This window comes from Sminthopsis crassicaudata, chromosome 1, assembly GCF_048593235.1.
Source record: "Sminthopsis crassicaudata isolate SCR6 chromosome 1, ASM4859323v1, whole genome shotgun sequence".
Lineage (NCBI taxonomy): Eukaryota > Metazoa > Chordata > Mammalia > Dasyuromorphia > Dasyuridae > Sminthopsis > Sminthopsis crassicaudata.
In genome coordinates this window covers 362010510-362031774 of record NC_133617.1, presented here as the reverse complement: position 1 = coordinate 362031774, position 21265 = coordinate 362010510, and positions in this window count along the sequence as shown.

The following is a 21265-nucleotide window of genomic DNA, read 5'->3' as shown; positions in this document are numbered from 1 at the left end:
TACTGATATCCTTTAAGGCTTCTTTCTGTTAATACAATATGGTCATATGAAGCCAATGACTATTAGAAACCTCTCTATGTAGAGGTAATGAGATATGACTTTAGTAAAAGAATTCCTTGTTTAAATCTGTGATCATGTGAAGCAAATGGCACATACACAAGCGAGGACTGTATCACATCTCTTCAGCTTAAATATCTGGAACAAACCTCTGGATACAAACCAGTTAACTATGCTTTGCTTCAGCTTCAGCTTTCTGATTTTTTGTTGATTAATTAACAAATATATATATATTGAAGGATTTTTTATGTGAAAGACACTGTGATAAGCACTTTAGGAGAATTAGAAAGGCATAATATTTAATACCTGCCCTCAAGAATTACAATTCAGTTATATATATAGGCACATGTATAAAAACTTAACAATACAAGGCAATGCAGTGATTGTTGTTACTGCAAGATTTCAAAAAATGACACTATTGTGAGATGATTTGTTTGGAGAGTTTAGAATTTTATATAATATAAATATATTGATGCTTAAATATATTTACAAATAAATATATATTTACATATGATATGTAATGTAAATATAAACAAATTAGAATTTAAGCTGGAATTTAAGAAATATCTAAAATGTTAAAAATTTCAGGGAATTATAGACACTATTTCAGGAAGGAGGAGGGAAGAATTATGGCAGTCAGAAGAAAGCAAGTGCAAAAAAATGGCAGATGTTAAAAAAAACACAAAACATGTTGGGAGAGCAATACATAAGCCAAATTGCTTGGAAAGGAGAGTATAGGCAAGGAAATAGTGGGAGATAAGACTGGAAAGTTAGGTAAGGACCAGACAGTTAATGGTCTTGAACCAGGCTAAAGAGTTAGGATTTTCTTATAGACATTGGGATTCCTTTGGAGATTTGTGGTCATGAATGTGAATTGAAATATTGTTTTGGGGAAATTAATCTAGCTGCTACCATCTGGAGATGAGTCTCAGGACATTCAATGAAATTAAAGTTTTATTTGACATACATGATAAAGTAACTACCTAAAGTTACAAATGGATTGGATAGTTCAGGACTCCTTGGTTGACAAATATTTTTCCCCAACCTCTCCATAAAGCTTTCCTTGATTGTTTCCTTCTACACACTCCATTTTCATGTATTACATGTATAAATCATCTAGAGTTTATCAAAATTGCCTCATATTGTTATCTTTTTTCTAAATTAATTTTTATAATTATAACATTTTCTTTGACAGTACATATGCATAGGTAATTTTTTTTACAACATTATCCCTTCTGTTCCGAGTTTTTCTCTTCCTTCCCTCCACCCCCTCCCCTAGATGGCAGGCATTCCCATACTTATTAAATATCTTATAGTATATGCTTGGTACAATATATATATATATATGTGTTCAGAACCGAATTTTGTTGTTGTTGTTGTTGCAAAGGAAGGATTGTATTCGCAAGGTAAAAATAATCTGAGAAGAGAAACAAAACAAAACAAAATGCTCACAGTTTACACTCATTCATATTGTTATCTTTTCATGTGTATGAGCTTCATTTTCCAATTTAGATGATAATTATAAAGCTCTTGAGGGTACAGACTATATCTTACTGAAATATACTTTCTACTCATCTCAACTTCCTACCTTCCTTAGCTTCCTTCAAATCCCAACTAAAATCTCAGCCTTTCCTAATCTCTCTTAATTCTAGCTTTGATTATTGCTAAATTATTCAATATTTGTACATATAGTTTGCATGCTGTCTCTTACATAAAACTGTGAGCTCCTTGAAAGCTGGAACTGTCTTACCTTTCTTTGTATCCCCAAATTTAGCACAGAGCCTAGCACATAGTAGGTACTTAATAAATCTTTACCAAATGACTTAATAGTTTATTTAAAAAATATTCTATTGTTGATTTCATTTTCATAACTGTCTGTAGAAGTGGTGAAATCAAGTTAGTCAATCTGGAAAATTGAAAAGCTCTCCCAAAAGCACACATACATATAGATGCAAATGCATATATACATACAAATAGATCTATACACACATCTGTCTATGTAGTTATATATAGTTATAGGTTTATCATTAGACTGGTCTCTATACTCTCTATACTTTCTAAAGGCACTTTCTCTAGGCCCTCTCCTGATCCTCATTTCAGGAAGGAAATATAACAGAAAAGATGGCACTGAATGGGAGATTCTGAAATACCAGCTGATTGACAGCCAGCTCACGCCTCTTCTATAATAAGGGAGGGAAAATAGTGCTTCAGGTTGAAGTGAAACTGCAGCCCAAGTGTACATCACTTCCGTGCTGTCTGCATAAATAATACAAGCCCTGCTACAGCTTCCAAATGACTCCAGATGTGTTCCCTTCACATTGCCAAAGAGAAAATAACTTTGAGCTAGTGTCATTTCAGTGGAGAGCTAACTTAGTGATTTTCATCTGGATGAAATAAGGGGGAAAATATCAGGACTTGTCTATTACCCAGGCAGGTGAGATAGGAATAGAAACATCCGTTCTGTCAAATTGAATGCCCTCCTGCTTTAGCACTCTTAGACTCTGGTTTAACATCAAGATGTCTCAGGCTTTAAATGAAATGTCAAATATAATTTGGCTCTGGATCCCTGAGATATATGATTGCCCTTGGAGAAAACTTGATAACTCAGCGTTCTTTGTGTCAAATGTGTATCTACCTGATAGGGCACTCTATAAAATGAATGCTGTATTCCCCCCCCAGCCACATAAAAATCCTCAGCGAGCCTGACATGCAGGGCCACGCGATTTACTCAAGTGGGCAAGCACACTTCTCAGGGAAAATTTTTGTGTCCAAATAGCCTCTCTTCAGAGTTCACTTTGAAAATTCAATCTCCTCAGAAAATGTCAAGTTATCATTAGAATGCTGGGCAAAGTTTTCTTATATAACAGAACTTGGGGCATGGCAGTATGCCATAAGATCCATTCCACTTTTGGCCTTTTTATATTCAGACATTATTGCCTCTATTGGCCATGGTTCTTATGTTTTGGAGGGGTGGGGTTTTTGAGGGATGGGATCAGGATTGGAATTCAGATTTCTATTTTGTTTTGGTTTTTTAAAATAGTAATTTATATTTTATGATCTTGAGAATCAAGAGAAGATAGGAATACATTATTGTTTATATTAATAGAAAGGGATCTTTGCAAAGACTTGTAAACTTTGTATATAAGAGTAGAGCTTCCAGGTTTTATGCATAGGCAGAATTGTTACCTGTCTACTTGCTGAAAATTGAGGTACTGTAAAGATCTCACCCTTAACTATTCTTTCCTTTAACATGTCTGAAATTTTGCCACTTTTGCCATCCATTGAGTCATAATCTTATTTCTACAAGAAACATTGGTTAAATTATAAATAGCCTAAGTACATGGAACCTATACAAAAAATGATCATATAAACCTCATAACAACCTCAAAATCAAATGCAGAAAGGCAGATATAGTGAATGTATTTTTCTCAGATCATGATGCAATAAAAATTACATGCAAAAAAGGCATGTAAAATGGGGAAAATAGACCAAAAATTAATTGGAAACTAAATAATCTAATACTAAGGAATGAATGGATGAAACAACAAATCATAGACACAATCAATAATCTCATCTAAGAGAATGACAACAATGAGACAACATACCAAAAACTGTAGCCAAAGCAGTCATTAAAGGAAATTTTATATCTCTAGATGCTTACTTGCATCTAGAGAAAGAGAAAGAGGAGATAAATGAATTGGTTTTGCAACTAAAAAGCTAGAAAAAGAACAAATAAAAGGCCCCCAATTAAATACCAAATTTGAAATCCTGAATATAAAATGGGAGATTAATAAAACTGAAAGTAAGAAAACTACAGGATTAATTTATAAAAAGAAGAGTTGGTTTTATGAAAATACCAACAAAATAGATAAACCTTTAATTTGATTAGAAAAAGTAAAGAAGAAAATCAAATTGTTAGTCTCAAAAATTACAAGGGAGAGCTTTCCACTAATGAAGAAGAAATTAGAGCAATAATTGAGTTATTTTGTCCAACTATATGTCAATAAATATAATTTAAGGTAAATGAGGAATACCTACAAAAAATATAGATTGCCTAGATTAACAGAAGAGGAAATAAATCACTTAAATAGTCCCATTTTAGAAAAAAAAATAGACCAAGCTATTAATCAACTCCCTCAGAAAAAAAATCTTCAGAGCCAGAGGGATTTACATGTGACTTCTACCAAACATTTAAAACAATTAATTCCAATACCATGCAAACTACTGGAAAAAATAGGGACAGAAGGACTCCTACCAAATTCCTTTTATGACATAGATATGGTGCATCTGATACCTAAACCACATAGAGTGAAAACAGAGAAAGGAAAATATAGACCAATTTCCCTAATGAAGATTAATGCAAAAATCTTAAATAAAATATTAGCAAAGAGATTACATAAAACCATCTCCAGAATAATACATTATGACCAAGTAGGATTTATACCAGGACTGCAGGACTAATTCAATATTAGAAAAACTATTAGCATAATTGACTATATCAATAACCAAACCAACAAAAATCATATGATTATCTCAATAGATATAGGAAAAGCATTTGATAAAATCCAACATTCATTCCTATTAAAAAGACTTAGAGAATATTGGGAAAAATGGACTTTTCCTTAAAACGGTTAGTAGCATCTATTTAAAATCATCAGCAAGCATCATATGTATTGGGGATAAACTGGAACCATTCCCAATAAGATCAGGAGTGAACCAAGGTTGCCCACTATCACCATTACTATTCAGTATTGTATTAGAAATGTTAGCTTTAGCAATAAGAAAAGAAAAAGAGATGAAAGGAATTAGAGTAGGTAATGAGGAAACCAAATTATCACTCTTTGCAGATGATATGATGGCACAGTTAGAGAACCTTAGAAAATCAACTAAAAATATTAGAGATGATTCACAATTTTAGCAAAGTTTCAGGATATAAAATAAATCCACATAAATCACTAGAATTTTATATATTACCAATAAAGTCCAATAGCAAGAGATACAAAGAGAAATTCCATTTAAAATAACTGTCAATAATATAAACTGTTTGGGAGTCTGCCTGCCAAGGCAAAGTCAGGAACTATATGAACAAAACCACAAAACAATTTCCACACAAATAAAGTCAGATCTAATCAATTGGAAAAAATATCAAGTGTTCATGGATAGGCTGAGCTAAGATAATAAAAATGACAATACTACTTAAATTAATCTATTTATTCAGTGCCATACCAACTAAAGTCCCAAGAAATCATTTTGCAAATCTAGAAAAAAATAATAACTAAGTTCATCTGGAAGAACAAAAGATCAAGAATTTCAAGAGAATTAATGAAAAAAATGCAAATTAATGTGGCCTGTCAAAATAATCAATGACTCTAGTAATCTAGTGTTTGGCAAACCCAAAGTTCCAGCTTTTGGGATAAGAACTCACTATTTGACCAAAACTGCTGGGAAAATAGAAAATTAGGATGGCAGAAACTAGGCACTGACCCATACCTAACACACTATACCAAGATAAGGTTGAAATGGGTTCATGATTTAGACATAGTGATATTATAAGTAAATTAAGAGAATAAAGTATAGTTTACCTCTCAGATCAGTGAAGAAGGAAAGAATTTGTAGCCAAAGAACAACTAGAAATCATTATTGAACAAAAAAAAGGATAAATTTGATTATATTAAGTTTAAAAGTTTTTGTATAAACAAAATTAATGCAAACAGGATTGGAAGGGAAGAAATAAACTGGGAAAACATTTTTACAATCAAAGGTTCTATATATTTCCAAAATATAGAGAGAATTAACTCTAATTTTTAAGAAATCAAGCTATTCTCCAATTGATAAATGTTCAAAGGACATGAACAGACTAAGATGAAGAAATTGAAACTATTTCTAGTCATATGAAAAGGTGCTCCAAATCATTATTGATCAGAGTAATGAAGATTAAAACAACTCTGAGGTACCACTACACACCTCTCAGATTGGCTAAGATGACAGAAAAAGATAATGACAAATGTTGGAGGGGATGTGGGAAAACTGGGACACTGATACATTGTTGATGGAATTGTGAATGAATCCAACCATTCTGGAGAGCAATTTATGCTCTGAACTATGCCCAAAGGTCTATCAAACTGTGCATACCCTTTGATCCAGCAGTGTTTCTACTGGGTTTATATCCCCAAGAGATCTTAAAGGAGGGAAAGCGATCTGTATGTGCAAAAATATTTGTGTTAGCCCTTTTTGTAATGGCAAGATACTGGAAATTGAGTGCATACCCATCAGAATGGCTGAATAAGTTATAGTATATGAATGTTATGGAATATTATTGTTCTATAAGAAACAATCAGAAGAATGATTTCAAAAAAGCCTGGAGAATTTATATGAACTGATGCTAAGTGAAACGAGCAGAACCAAGAGATCATTGTATACAACAATAAGAAGATTATATGATTATCAGTTCTGATGAATGTGGCTCTTTTCAACAATGAGATGATTCAGGTCAGTTCCAATGATCTTGTGATGGAGAGAGCTCTCTACACCCAAAGAGAGGTGTAGAACTGAATGTAGGAACTGAGAATAGTTCATAACATAGCATTTCCACACTTTTTTCTTATTTTCTTGAATTTTATTTTTTCTCATTTTTTCCTTTTTAATTTGATTTTTCTTATACAGCAAAATAATTATATAAATATGTACACTTATATTGGATTTAACAAATATTTTTACCATGTTTAACATATATTGGATTACTTGCTATCCAAAAGAGAAGATGGGGGGAAGAGGGGGAAATTGGAGCACAAGGTCTTGCAAGGATTAATGTTGAAAAATTATCCATACATATCTTTTGAAAATTAAAAAGTTTTAATTAAAAATATAGATGGCTTATCAATTTTTATAAGGAATGAATGAACAAATTACAACATATGACTGTGATAGAATATTATTACAGAATTATAACTGTCAAATATGAGGAATTTAGAAAAAGATAGGAAGACTTATGTAAATTCATACAGAGTGAAATAAACAGTACTTGGAAAATAATGCATACAATGAATATAATAATTTAAATAAAAGAACATATTTAAAGTATGCTTTGTAATATTTATTAATATTGTTGTAAAAAAACATTATAGCATTTAGGCAGAAATAACTACAGGTACATTATATTGGATTAGCCATAGCATGCTTTTTGAAATAAAGATTATGAGAATATAAGACATATTGATAGTAGAATAGTCATATATAATCAAATCTGAAACTTTTTGCAAGAATGCTTAGTTTTACATACCATTAACTAAAGGTCAGTGAATGAATGATAATTTTAGAGGTGCATCTTTAAAAAGGATTTTTTTTCAGATATTCATTGACTTTTATCTAGTTTGTGGGTAATCCAATATTGGTAACTTACACCTTAGAACATAGGTTATTTGTTTAATAATATCTAGATATCATTTTGGGAAACATAAAGCAAAAGAAAGAAAGAGAATAGCAGAATAAATTCCAAATAGGACTATGACCAAGGAAAAGACTTGAATGGGACAACATTGGAGCTAGGAGAAATTTGGATAATATCAAAACCCTCATACTTTCAGAGTGCAACAAAAGAAGAGTTTAAGAGAGGTTAATATGTAGAAAAAGAAAACTAATAAGCAAAAAGGCGACAAGATAGAACAAAGAAAGCTTTGAAGAGATTCATAGCAAGCTATAAAGAGATTGTTGGAGGTATGTGTCTTAATATTTCTTGAATGTAGTTGAATTTAAAATAGCAACTGTTATTTTTTACATCATCTTTATCAAGAATTTATTAAGTGTTATTTTTGCTTTTTAGTCATTTCTGTTATGTCTGACTCTTTGTGACCCAATTTGGACTTTCTTGGCAAAAATATTAAAGTGGCTTGTCATTTACTTCTGCAGCTAATTTTACACATGGAGAAATCGAGCTGTAAATGGGACCAAGTGACTTGCTCTGGATGGTACAACTAATAAAAGTGTGAGGATAGATTTGTACTCAGGAAGATGTTTTCCAGACTCCAGGTGTGATACTTACGCACTATGGCACCATCTAGCAGTTTTGAAGAGTATTAAATTTGTATTTTGTTTTGTTTTATTTTTATACTAGTGAAAACATTACTGAAAATAGAGTATCTTTGAATTAATAGGGAACTTAGAGACCTAACCTTCCTCTCAAGTAGAGCTTTCCTATATGGCAGGGCAGACAGATTGCCATCCAAACTCATTTAATTTCTCACTCCTAAAATACGCAATTTCACTATTTTATTATTCTAATTATTATAAACTTTTCTCTCATGATTAGGGCAAAATTTTTAACTTATTCAACTGTCAATTAAGTTCTTTTAATTCAGCAAGTATTTGTCAGTCTGCTACTATGAGAAGAGCAACAGGGTGGGTGCTGAAGAAGGTAAAAAGTAAAAATAAAAAATAATCTCTCATATAGTTTACAACTTCAAAAACAGATGACATATTCAAGTAACTATACTATACAATAATGCATTATAAGTACATTAAAGTGTTCTAAAAAGCATTCTACATTTGAAGTAAAAAATAGGGCAGTATTATTAAATAAGGAAATAAGGGAAAGTTTTAAAACACAGGTGGCATTTAATTTGGGTCAACTTTATCCCAATTTGAAATCTCTTATATGTCTTAACATTTATCCCTTCTCCTTACATACCACATCACCACCCCAACCAAGGTGTGTAACCCTTAATCTCTAGGCTATTATGTCTTGGGGAGATGCATTGTCATAATCTCTCTCTGAGATTAGGCTGCTGCTGCCTGAACCATTGGGCCAGGTAGTCAGAACAGTTACATCAAAAGTATTAATTGGTTGGGTCTATGATGTCTATATTTTGGAAGTTGTAAGTTATACTGTTACTGAACAAATCTTAACTCCCTTCTGCTTTCCCAAGAGTTTCATCTTCCGATTTTGACCCTGGAAGCACCACTACTGCCAGGCAAGATGATTAGGAGCACCCCATTACAGAAAGAAACCAGGAAAAATTCAATGTGACTTCCTTTAGAGATTCTGCAATCTTGAAATGATCCCTAAATTCACAGATTTGGGATTCTGCTTATTACCTAAAAGTTCTACAGACTCTTCTTAGCTTTTAAGTCACCCATCTTGCTGTTTTCAAATCAACAAACATTTATTTAAAAAAATAATGTATCCAGCACTGTGTCAGATGTTGAAAAGCCAAAAAATAATAATGAAATAGTCCTTGCTCTCAAGAAGGTTACATTCTACTGGACAAAACCACTATGAAGCCAAATAACTAAACATGGAAACATACATACAAATACACATATCTCTGTTATATGTATGTGTGTATGCAAGTAGATATGTGTGTGTACGTGTGTGTGAAATTTCAGTGCAGTAAGTCCTTTTTTTTTTAAGAAAACATTTTAAATTATTTTTTCAAAACATCCATGGATAATTTTTCAATATTAACCCTTGCAAAATCTTGTGTTTCAATTTCCCTCCTTTCCCCCACTCCCGCCTCTAGATGGCAAGTAGTGCAGTGCAATATATGTTAAACAAAGAAGAATAAGTTAAATCCAATATATATGCATACATATTTGTAAATTATCTTGCTGCACAAGAAAAATCAAAACAAACAGGAAAAAATAACAAAGAAAATAAAATGCAAGCAAACAATAACAAAAAGAATGAGAATTTATGTTGTGAATCACAGTTCCCACAATCCTCTCTCTGGGAGTAAATGGCTCTCTTCATTATAAAATTATTGGAAATGGTCTGAATCATCTCATTGTTGAAGAGAGACATGAGTTGAGGAAGTCCTAACAAAAAAAGAAAGCATTAAGGAGAGTGTCATGTGAAAAGTAATACTTTAGATGAGCCTTGAAAAAAAGAAGGGATTTCAAAGGGGAAAAGTGAAAAGAGAGAGACTTGTAGGCATAGGGAGCAAATTGTAGAAAGTTTTTAAGTGGGAAATTAAATATCTTTTATGGGAAACATTCAATTGTAGTTCAAGTAAAGTTTTTGGTTTTCCAAGCAAAGAAGGGCATGCTGTGAGAGACCTTTTTTTTCCATTAAAACAACCTACATATTTCCATCAATACTACCTACATCTAGCTCTAAATGATTCTCAGTTGGCAAATTTAATTTATATATATAAAGTCTAGCCCCTTTTTGGTGAATATTTTGGATTCTGAATGGTACAAAGAAATACTATTTATGTAAGTAATGCAGATAAAAAATCAGTTTGAGAAGAAATGGCCTTTCAGAGAAAAAGTTAAAGAGAAACACAAATTATTCTGGGGACCTAAAAGAAAATAATCCTTCAGACAAATGTACTAAGGGGAACTATGCAAAGGCAGATAGCACTGACTGAATTAAAGATGTATGTAGGTCATTGTGGTTCACCAGCTCATTTACATGTGACTATTTGGAGTTTTTCAAGATATATATTAAACCACAAATTAAACAACTGTAAACTATGTGAAAATTATATAAAAACTGTTGGCTGACAGCGAGTGTGAATTTTTCAGTTTCACATTACATTAGAGATAGGTCAGTGCTTAGCAGGAGACCTTCAATCAAGGCATTAGAATCCAAGAAAGAAGGGCAAAACATACTTAGATAATAAGAGAAGCAAGAAATGAGGTAAAGCAGAAGAGGAACCATGGACAGAAGACACAGGGGGTGATGAGAGTTGCTGCTATTAAAAGAAAAAATACAGAAGTTGACAGGAGTTGATGAAAAGCTGAAAGATGTTTTTCAGGGAGCCATGCTGATTGGAGGAGAGGTATTACTTCTCTGAGGAGCTGATTAAAGGTAAGTTTGCTCTATAGTATCAACTATATCTTGAGAAAGGGAAATCTCTCAGAAGTTTTCCTTTGTTTGCTTTATTGCTTTATATGGTTGAGAAGGAGAAAAAGGGGATGGGCATCTACTTTGTCATGAGGAGGATGGGTTAACTAATAGCTGACTGAGAAAAAGAATTACAAACAGAATCCTCTCCTACTTGAAAATCTGGCTAAGGAAAGTTTGCAAAGATTGTTGATTTCTATAGTTTGAGAGGAAAACCCTCTGCAGAGCCCTAGAAGCAGATGTGAAGAAGTTGGCAGTTCTCTGATTTGAAGGAACTAACTAAAAGAGGCATGATGTTCTCTCAAACACCCTGCCAGGGATGGTTGTGTGCTGAAAGTACTTGTCACTGTTTTACCAGTTCAAGAGATATCCATTCAAGTATATCCAAAAGCAGAATTGTCAGGAACAGAAAGGAAAGAGACAAAAAGAGAAATAGTTTTGTCTATCAGGTGATTTATAGTAGAATGTACTTTAAAGAGACCAAGGATATCAGGACTTGTTGTACAATGTAGTGAATTATACAGAGTAAATAATAAGGTACATGGGTTTAACCTACTCATGTGCCTCCTTACTAATTTTTATATATTTATACCCATTCTCTTCCATAATATGATTTGCAATGGTGAGACAGTATGATCCAGCATTAGAAGAATATTGTAATATAATTTATTATTCCTTCTATGCCTTATAATAAGTAAATGTTATAGGAAATTAACATAGTATTTTATATAAATTATTTTATTTAAACTTTACAATAATCCTGTGAGGTACATACTTTGTATATTTTTTCCTTATTTTACAGAAGAAAAACAGATTTAAATGGGTAAAATAATTTACCCAGGGTTACATAGGGAGTCTCAGAAGCAGATCTAAAGCTTTCTTTTCTGACATTTTAGTCACTATGCAATGCTTCTGAGAGATGATGATGATGATGATGATGATGATGATGATGATGATAATGAAAGCAACAGATAAAATATGATTTAATCAAACTAATTCAAGAGATATAATCTACTATGTGTCAGGTACTTATTTAGCAGCATGGATACAGACACAAAGAATGAAACAATTCTTTCTTATAAGAAGTTTACATTCTAATGATGCACTAGGGAGTTATTTTTTTTTTCAGTTTTATCAGTAGATTTGAATCTATTCAATTCAGCACTGGTCCACATTTTAAATAAGAGATGTATCAGCAGTGACACAATGGCACTCAAATATGGCATAGAACTTAGAATATAAATTGTAGGATTCTACCACTGACTGTACTAGACAGGGGAGAACAAGTCTGGAACATACTACAGAAAAGAGATTTTAAAACATTTTTGTCATGGATCTCTTTAGCAGTCTCATGAAGTCTATGGAATTTTATCAGAATAATGGTTTTAGAATACATAAAATAGACATTGATTTCAAAGGAAATCAACTGAAATAGTTATCAAAACAGTTTTCAAAAAGTTCATGATTCCCAGATAATGAATTCATTGCTAACAAGAATAGTAATTTGACTAGCCAAAATTAGTGATATAAAATAAATTCAGTTTTTCTACCCATACTTTAAACTTTTCACTCTTCTCTGACAGGCACAGGAACAGCAAGAAGCCTTCTTCTACTTTCCCTTCAGGTATTTTCCATTTCATCTTCAGCTTCCTGTAAGAAGTGGCCCTTCTTTCCTGCGACAACAGAGTTACAGTCAGACTCATATTTCCCTATATCCCTCTGGAAAGCTCTATGACCTTATATAAAGGAATGTCCAATTGGCCTAGAACAAGTATTGATTTATAAACTAATGCATTGTTTGCTAGAATACTTTTATGTTTAAAAATTGAAAAAATGAACATAAAGACTTAAAAATTAACAATATTACTAACTGATCTTCTTGTATGTCTATACTATTTAAGATTTTTTAAAGAATTATAATTTTGGAGTCATTTTCAAATAATATGCATCTTTTTATTAAGCCAGAATGTTTTCCTAAAAGTCTAGGTATCTCCAAATTAAATTTAGATGTCTTTTGTTCTCTTTCTTGAGCAAAGTTATCTGTTTATCAAATGGGATTCAGCCTACCATAACATACAATCAATCACTTGCTTTAAAAGTACTGAGAGTTGCTATCTGGGAAAGGAGAATAATATTTGCCCAAATTATCCTTTTCCCAGAACAGAGATGTTAATACTGCAATGCCTTCCCCCCACCAATACATTTTGAATACTACTGTCAGACATTTTCTCCCTAAAACGCTACTTTTATCATTTCTTTATTCAAAAATTCATCAGTGGCTTCTAGCAGCCAATAGAATAACAACTACCATGTTAGCTAGATTTCTTAGTTTTGTATCCTCTAAAATCTTGACAAGCAAGTCAGCTATGCCTGTATATGAGTGAATGATTTTTTAAAAAATTAATGTCACAATTCCAAGTCCAGATTCCCAGGACAATGTATTAGCAATCTTCTTCCAAGTTCACCTCTAACAATAAATCATTCTCTTGTATAGCTAGACACTCAGAATGTCTAAATTGACCCTTTTTTCACCCACATTGCTCTATTTTAACCCCAAGAATAACCTGTGATTCTGTCAATTATTTTGCTAAATTTTAGGTAAACAGTAACTGCACTATTTCCCTGAACCTACTATTCCAGTAATCCTTTCAAGAAAGGAAATGATTTGTTGATTTAATTTAATTGAAAATTTTATAATAGAAATAAAAGGGAAAATGAGATTTGCTTGCAGTCTCACTTGATATTTAAAGTCCTCTGAAATTTAGCCCCAAATATTGCTCTAAATTTTTATTATCTACTATTACCCAATATAAACCCTTCATACTCATCTACTCACTGTTCCCAGGATATGTTTGTCTATGTCCACCTCCTCATTACTGTTATTCTTTTCAGTTATGATGTCTTGCCTTTTTACCTGTGTTTACACATGTTTTAAAGAACACCTCAAAAGCTCCATTTTTATGAAGCTTTCCTTGGTCACTTCAACCCATACTGATCGCTCTCACTCCTCTGAATTTCTGTAGTACTTGTTCTCTATACTTCTCACTTGGCACTTGAATACAGTATTATGTAAATTTTGTGTTTCTTTATCTTATCTCTGACAACATGACATAACAGAGAAAGAGCTGGTCATAAAATCAAGGTTTGTGTTCAAAATTTGTTTCTGTCCCTGATACTTGCTGTGTGACCATGAATGAGACATTTAACCTCTCAATCTCTAAGATTGTAAAAGCACTGACTTTCTAGGTAACAATAAACATAGGGATAGGAGGTGGGGGGTTGGGGACCTGTAAATCACTAAAAATAAGAAAAAAAATATTATTCAATTGTTGAGTTGTGTCCAAAATTTCCTGACTATGGACTATACCATGTCAGGCACCTGTATCTTCCATCATCTCTCAAATTCTGTCCAAGTTCATATTCATTTTTTTCTTTTGACACTATCTATACATTTTATCCTCTGCTATCTCCTTTTGTTTTCAATATTTCCCAATATCATGGTCTTTCCAGTGAATTCTATCTTCTCATTATGTGGTAAAAGTATTTAAGATTTAGCTTAAGCATTTGACCCTCCAATGAAAAGTTTTTTTTTCTTTCTTTCTTCATTCCTTTCTTAATTTCTTTGTTTCTTCTTTTCTTCTCTTCCTTCCTTTCTTCCTCCCTCCTTCCCTGCCCCCTTTCTCCCTCTGAGTTTTCTGCCACAAAATGACTAATATAGATATGTTTTAAATGATTGCAAACACACACATATACATAATATATGTATACATATATACATCAGGAGGGAGGGATAGTATGAAATTCAAAATTAAATAATTAAACATATATATATATGTAATGGAGGGAATAAAATATTTTTTTTAAAAAAAGAAAAGAAACATCTAAAGAGAGACCCTAGAGTAATGGTAGAGCTCTTTATCATTGTTAGAGCTGTCTGTGGCCAGGATCAAACAAAAAATGCTTTGTTTGGCTTTTAAAGTCCTTCATAACCTTGTCCCTTCCTACTTTTTCAGTCTTCTAAAACTTTATTCCTTTCCATGAATTCTAAGATCTAGCTACATTGAATAAGCTGTTCAAATCTGCCTTTCTCTTTTTAATGTCTTACTTCCTTTTTAAAATTAGTTTTTAGTAATTTGTTTTATTTTCCCCAATATCCCTTCCCCTCCCAGAGAATCATAATAGTATTTTAAGGATAAAAGAAAAGAAGGAAAATTAATTCAACTAATCAATGTATCAGATAAAATGCAAAAATATATGTAATTTGCAACATTTATGAAACTCCCACTTCCATGAAAGTGTGAGCTCTTCTTTCAAGTCAACTTGATTTTCATAATTTTGCCACATCCACTTGATTATGTGTGTAGTTTTGTTTCCATTTATCCTACTATAGACATTGTGTATATTTTCTTGGTTCTGCTTGCTCCACTTTACATCAGTTCATATAGATCCTTCCATGCTTCTCTGTATACATCATATATATTACTTTTTACAAAACAATAATATTCCCTCACATTCATGTACTACATGAACCTTAGCCATTCCTCAATCAGTGGGCATTATTTCCAGTTCTTTGCTGTTATTCTTTGTTGCTATAAATATTTTCATGTTTATGAGGTTTTTCTTCTTATCAATGGCCTCGTTGGGGTTCAGTCCCTGAACTCAGAAAAAGGGCAATCCAACAGTGTGTCTAACTCCCTCTGTTGAGAATTGTGTTGCCCAGGATGGGGAGAAATAGACTGGCTCACACATTACATGATGCACACTTGAATGTATTGTACATCCCCATTTCTCTATAACTAGATAGCTTAGATGGAATCATTTTTCATTTTCCTATCATCTGTGCTTACCACATTGCTTTGCACATAGTTTGGCCTAGCAGAGGTGACTTTAATAGAATCAGATATGGAGAAAGTAGGTTTTTATTGGCAGAGAAGGGGAGGATGGAAAGAAATAGTATAAAAATGAGACAATACATCTGAATGGTGAGTGACAGTGGACAATTCAGATGAGCAAGAAAAAGAAAGCACCAAAAAGAAAATGAAATGCCCTACATTGAGAGGCCGAGGCAAATAAACTTCATATTTCAGAATTTTTCTCTAGAAGTGAAATTTCAAATATTCTGTTGGTCAGAGGAGAAAGACACTTTTTAACTGAATACTTTTTAGTTTCCCTAAAATCAAATCACATAGTTACTCAGTCTATTACAGTAATGCCTCAAAGAGGTTACATTACTGTTATGTCATGTAAGTTCATTGATCAACACCTTGATATGTTCAACTATAATTGATAATTCCTTTGTCTACCTGGTCATTCACTTGGGAATGACAAAAAAGGGAATCAGGTTTTTTGTTTTTGTTTTTTCCTCTTTGTTTTTTCTTCTCCAATAGTTACTCCATCCTATATTTGATACTCAAAACCTAACAGTTCAAATAGCCCTTTTTAAAAAAATCATATTCCAGATAATATTTTATATAAGTATTTCTTAAGTTAATTTTAAAACAATTCTATAAGATTAAAAACAAATAATAACCAATGACAAGGAGGTTCTGTTATTTAATTTATATAGCTCCTAGACAAAACTTTTTCAATTTTTTTTTAGTTTTTAATTATTATTCTCTTGTTCAAAAGGCCCACATGTGGGTCCCAGAACAATCTACCTGGGGGAAATTTCACTCAAACTGCCCTGGATCTGCGCCAAACTTCCTTGCTTATAACATTTCAGGCAGGTGTTATAGAATATATGTGTAGGAGGGATGGGAAGGTGAGAATGGGACAGGGAAAGGGAAAGAACACATACCTCCCCAATTCTACCTGACCTGAAAGAACACTAATATGTACTAGAAACAAAAAGATTTTTGTGAGTATTAAAAGTTAATAATTCTCAAGATTGATCATCACATTTAGCTTTTTATATAAAATCATTGTGAGCTTTCTTTGTCAGAGAAGAACAAAAAAAAAAAAAAAAAAAAAAAAAAAAAAAATACCCATATTAGATTTGAAGTCAAAAGGCCCATTCCAAGCTGTGTCTCTTTGTATGACTTAAGGAAAATAATTTAATCTGTAAGAACTTGTTTTCTTCTCTGTAAAAGGAGGAAGTACACATTCCAAAAATATCCACAGCAATAGTTTGTGATAACAAAAGAATATCTGAATACATAGTAGGCACTCATTAATTGAACAAGAGCTTATACCATATTAGCCATGTAGCAAAAGAATACACATACATATATACAAACTCACATACACACATGAAAAAAGGGTGAAAAAATATGCTTCAATCTGTATTCAGAGATCATCAGTTCTGTCTCTGAAAGTGGAAAGTATTTTTTATCAAGGGTCCTTTAAAATTGTCTTGGATCATTGTCTTTTGCAGTTGAACATCTTTATAATATTGCTCTGTGTACAATGTTCTCCTGATTCTGGAGATTCTGCTCACTTTACTTTGCACTAGTTGACATGGTCTTCCCAGGTATTTTTGAAATCATCTTATTTGTCATTTTTATAGCACAATAGTATTTTGTCACAATCATATACCACAACTTGTTCAGCCATTCCCTAATTCATGGCATCTCTTTAATTTACCACTACAAAAAGAGCTGATATAAATAATTTTTGTACAAAAAGGTCCTTTTCCCTCTTCTTTAATTTCTATAGGATACAGATTTACTAGTGATATTTCTGGATTAGAGGATATGCATAGCTTTTTAACCTTTTGGGTATAGTTCCATAGTCTTCTCCAGATAGTTGAATTAGTTCACAACTCCATCAATGAAGCATTAATGTCCTAATTTTTCCACATTCTCCCCAACAGTTTTTTTTAAATTTGTATTTCTCTTATCAATTGTGGTTTAGAATATTTTCTCATATTTTTCATGAGAAGCAAAACTTCATTGTCAGTCTTGACAGAGATCATGAACTCAAAAATATATAACAAAGCATATTTTTTTGACATGACACAATGTACCTTAAAAGTACTTTTTGTTTGTCTCTTTTTGTTAGACTCTGTATATTTGTTACAGAGGGTTTTTTTTTCTTTTTTTCCTCAAAAAAATGGCTTTAGGAGGAGTAGAGAAAAATAAAGATTTGTTCATAAAAAAATTTTTGAAATTAAAAAGAGAGAGATTAAATTTTGTCCCAGTAGGATTGCTTTTTTTTCTTCGATTTTTTGATGAAGTAGAAGAAATAATGTTTGTCTAATGGGAAAAAAAAAACCTGGGCTGAGACTCAGGAGAATTGGATTCTAGCCCTACTTCTGCCATTAAAAATCTGAATGATCTTAGGCAAGGTAACTTCTCAAGATGTGAGCTCCCTACTTCACAGAAGTTTTTGTCATAATGCAATCAGATAATAAATGAGGACAGTACTTTAAAAATCACTATTCATTGAAGTTGAGAATGGATAGTATCCATTCCTGCTTTAGGGATCAAGTTAAACTCAAAGGAGAGGTGGAAAAAATTGGACCCAATTGCTGAACAAAGGAGCAAAGGTCTAGAAATGGCTCCATTCCCAGAAAATAAGGAACAGTTGGTCTCACAGCTTGGTCTAACAGGAATATTGGCACAAGCTCACATCTGCCTAGTGAAGTACAGGTCACCCTCTGGCTGAAACTGGAAGTTAGCCCTTTTAGAGGAGGCAGGGGGAGGTCTGAGGGCCAGGGAAACCACCTGCTCTGTTCCTCATATCACTTTATCATCTTACAAATTTATCTCACAGAGATAGTATGTATAGGATCAGCCCTTGGCAATACTGTGAAATGTTTGAAGTTTTGTCTTCAGCTTCTCATGTCACTTTTCAGTAGTTCCTTCTCCCTTCATGTCTTATTTCTTTCTTCTGTCAGGAGTCCTCTATCATTCCAATATTTGTTCCCAATGTCCCTCTTTAGGATACCCCACCCAGGCTTACCTACCTAGAGCCTCATGGTACAATCCTTTTATTCATCCCCACAACATTACCATTATGTTCTGGGCAATAGAGTAAGCAGAAACAACATTGGTCTGGAAGACAAAGGGCCTGAGTTGGAAATCCTGACACCCCCCACCCACCACCAATAAGTTATATGACCAGGGGACAAGTTACATGACCTCTCTCAACCTAAATTTTCTTCACCTATAAAATGAAGGGGTTGAAGTAGAAAACTATTTAAGATTCCTTCCAGCCAGTTGTAAATCCTAGGATCCTACTCAGCTTTCATTCACTTAGAGCTGACAAGTCATTCACATTAAAGGGTTCATAGCTGAAAGCCAGTTTACTCAGTATCCAGAGGTGTGTATATCTATCTCAAGAGAGGGACTCAAAGGACCTTCTAACCAAAGGGATGTAAAAAATGAGTCTTCAGTGGATATTTTTCAGGATTTAATTGTATAAGAAATCCCTGAACTTCACGTTATACAGCATATCGAAAGACACAAAAATGGAGTTGATTTTTTTTCAAGGAGGGAAAAAATGGGAGGCTTTTTTCTGACCATAACATGGACAGTCCATGCATATGGGGCAGTCATGCAAGTACATTCTAAATACCCCCCAAAAGGCTAATATAGATAAATATATGTAAATATAAATGTATGTACATGTATGTATATATAAATGTATGTATAAATATAAATGTATGCATATACTGCGTATATTACATATATATTATACACATATATGTACATATACATGTTTCCTAAATATCAAATGAACAGGGAGTTGCTAGTGGCTTTCCATGGTTTTCTGATGTATCTCACCTCCACCCAATCCCACTCCCCTCTTAGAGAGATGTGCTTTGGGACCACAAGTCCAGCCTAACTAATCTTGGGGAACTCTGTCTGATTGGTTGATGAGCACATAGGCTTGAACCCTCTCCTTATATGTCCCTGAAGCCTATTTAGTTTTCACTTAAAAAAGAGAATAGTATCATGGGACAATAATATAGAGAGCATAAAATATACAGCAAAAAACAAGTTCACTCCAAGTCTAAGATTACTGTAGAAAAAAATACCTATAAGTGATGTAGATGATAATACTACAAGCATGTCCACAGGGATGGGCAGAAGTCATGATTTTTTTTTAATCTATACAGTCAGTGATAAACTTCTCACCAAACCAAGATTTAGTATCTCTGATCCTTTAAAGGACTCTCAGCTTTTTGGATGAATCCCTCCCCCCAAGAGAGGGTATCTGCTATTTCCAACATAGAGAAATCAAACAGTGGACCTGAGCCTCATAAATGGTAGCCAGAGAGCCTGGAACTTGTCCCCAGACTACTGTGTGAAACACATTCTTCTCTAGTGGAGACCCCAAGGTACATTCACTGCCTAAGATCTACATCCTGAGGATGACATGCACATCCAATGTGAGGAATGAAATTAAAAATCTACTGGTTCTGAAAAGCTTACTACTCTAGTTCTATTGCTCAGATTGTTTATTGTTGTGGGTGCTACTGCTTCTGTCTGTGGTTTTGTTTGTTTGTTTTGCATTTATTTTACCCTTGCATAATCTCTGTCCCATAGTAGATGCTTAATAAATGTTTGTTGCTAGTTCACTTACTCTGCCTTCATGACCTGGGTTTTTTTTGTTTCTTTAATGGCAACCCCCTAATCCAGGTTTCAAGGGATGAAAAGATGTAGGTTTCCATGGATTTCAAATGATATAACTCATCATAAGTGCTGTTGGAGGGGGGGGGAAGTCTTACTGCTTGTAATTTAAGTGTATATATTGATAAAAAGCTTTATTTTTGTCCATAGTTAAAATTCATGTCATGAAAGAGTATCATTAGCTGCCTCTTAGGAAAGGGAAATTTCTTTAGGGAAAAGCATGTCCTCTGAACAGAATTCATTCCTCTTATTTCTGAAAAAGCATTCATAGAGTTAAAAAGCAATTAGTTTATTCTGGATTCACTAATGGTTAGCCCATTGGCCTTGGAGGCAGTTTTATTGTGTTTCCAGGAGATGTAATAGAGACTTTTAGACTACTAGTATAGTGTTGGCCTTGAGGTCCAAGGCAGGACTTAGTCTGTTTTGACTTTCAGCCAGCCTTGCACAAGAACTATGGCAAGGGAGGTCAAACTTCTCATTTACCTGGAAATTGAGACTATCCCTAAAATTATTTTACTTGGGTCAAGAGAAGGATAATATAACCCCTCTCCTTACTACTACAACAGTATTCTACTGACATGCTGTATCTGGAATTCCCAAAATACAAAACGATACTCTCTTTATTCTCTCCTTTCTCCCCTTCTACTGTAAACGTAACAAACAACAAAGAACCGTCTCCTTTATAGTGAAAGGAATGGGAGATAAAATGACTTTTCTTCTCTTGCTTCTTAGATTGAGTCACAGGATTTTTTGTGGTCAAGAGGTCAGGGTGACTTGCTCTCTCTTCTTA